Consider the following 1,444-nt stretch of genomic DNA (forward strand, 5'->3'; position numbering starts at 1 on the left):
AAAAATGCCTGAGTGAATCATCTTTTTCTTTTCTTGTGTAATTACAACCACAATTTAGATGTATATATGTTTGAACAGGCCATGGGGTGGTATGTAAACATACCAAGTTCACAGATTTTTCTTTTACCAAATAAAATCATAAATCAGCAACAACCTTTCCTTCTACTCATTTTAAATGAATAATCCAACTTACTATCAAAAGCAAATATATGTTTCTTTCAATTGACTGTTAAATGCCTACTAGTTTACCTGGGGAAACAAAAGTTATTCAAAGTGTTAAAAGTTACAATTAGGCTATTTGCTAGAGAAACAGAAACCTGGACTACCATTTTAAAGACATTAGTTTGCATTTGCATTTGTATATCTAGCACAGGAATCTCCTATCCCACCAGGGAGCACTACATGTGTGAAGGTCACGCTTGCTTCACGGGCAGGGAGCTCCTTGGCAGAGGGCGCACCCCCAGGTCCTCATAGGTTAGCCTTCTCCCTCAGTGTCAAGTGAGAGCCGTGCTGCATAAAGATGTGGATCATGTTCTTAGGTTTCTCAGCGTTGTATTTGTCCAGAAGCACCTGGATGCGGGCACCATAGTCAAGGTGGACATCACTGAAGTTCTTGACCGCTTTCTTCTGGATGAACAGCTGGGCGTCTTTGAGATGGTCTGCAATGTTCTCACACAGGCATTTCCTCTGCTCTTCATTCAGCACGTGTGTATAGAAGGCTCACACCTGAGTGACGTTGTCCTCATTGGCACTGTTGAAGCGCTGCACATCCCCAGAATACAGAACGACATGCTCCAGGGCAGAACGCTGCTGTTCTGGAGCACTAAAGCTGTTGGGGTAGTAGTTAGGAGCACCGCCTTGGTTGTCAAACATGCACATGGGACCATCACGCTGGCAGTTGGCCACTCGAGCACGCAAGGGGCAGTTGACAGGTATCTGAAGGTAGTTGGGGCACAGACGGTAGCGGTGAGTGTCAGGATAAGCAAAAAGACGGCCCTGAAGCATCTTGTCAGGGCTGGGCTCAATGCCAGGTGGCATGTTGCTTGGGTCAAAGGCGATTTGTTCAACCTCAGTGAAGTAATTGACCGGATTCCGATTTAAGACCAGTTTACCAACTGGAATAAGAGGATAGTCCTTGTGAGGCCAAATCTTGGTGAGGTCAAATGAATTAAAATGAAAAGCTTCTGCCTGACTAAATGTCATGACCTGGATATAAAAGATCTAGGAGGGGTAGTTGCCAGTGGCAATGGAGTTGTACAGATCCAGGAGGCCATAGTCAGGATCTTCCTGGGAAATTCTTGATGCTTCTTCCACAGGAAGGTTCTTGATGCCCTGATCAGTCTTGTAATGGAATTTGTAATAAACTGCCTCTCCACTTGCATTAACCAGTTTGAAAGTATGTGATCCATAGCCATTCATGTGCCGATGTCCGTCTGGAATCCCT

The 1,444-nt window shown here is 44.8% G+C and overlaps 1 protein-coding gene and 1 pseudogene across 2 annotated transcripts in view; both read right to left on the minus strand.

The window, feature by feature from the left end:
• The window catches only part of CSMD3 (CUB and Sushi multiple domains 3), a 1,928,297-nt gene that overhangs the window by 1,557,149 nt on the left and 369,704 nt on the right, over positions 1–1,444 (minus strand). The window lies entirely within an intron of this gene.
• Positions 469–1,444, minus strand: part of LOC102838744 — an 8,191-nt pseudogene continuing 7,215 nt past the window's right edge.

Source organism: Chrysochloris asiatica, unplaced genomic scaffold (assembly GCF_000296735.1).
Source record: "Chrysochloris asiatica unplaced genomic scaffold, ChrAsi1.0 scaffold00001, whole genome shotgun sequence".
In the NCBI taxonomy this organism is placed as follows: Eukaryota; Metazoa; Chordata; class Mammalia; order Afrosoricida; family Chrysochloridae; genus Chrysochloris; species Chrysochloris asiatica.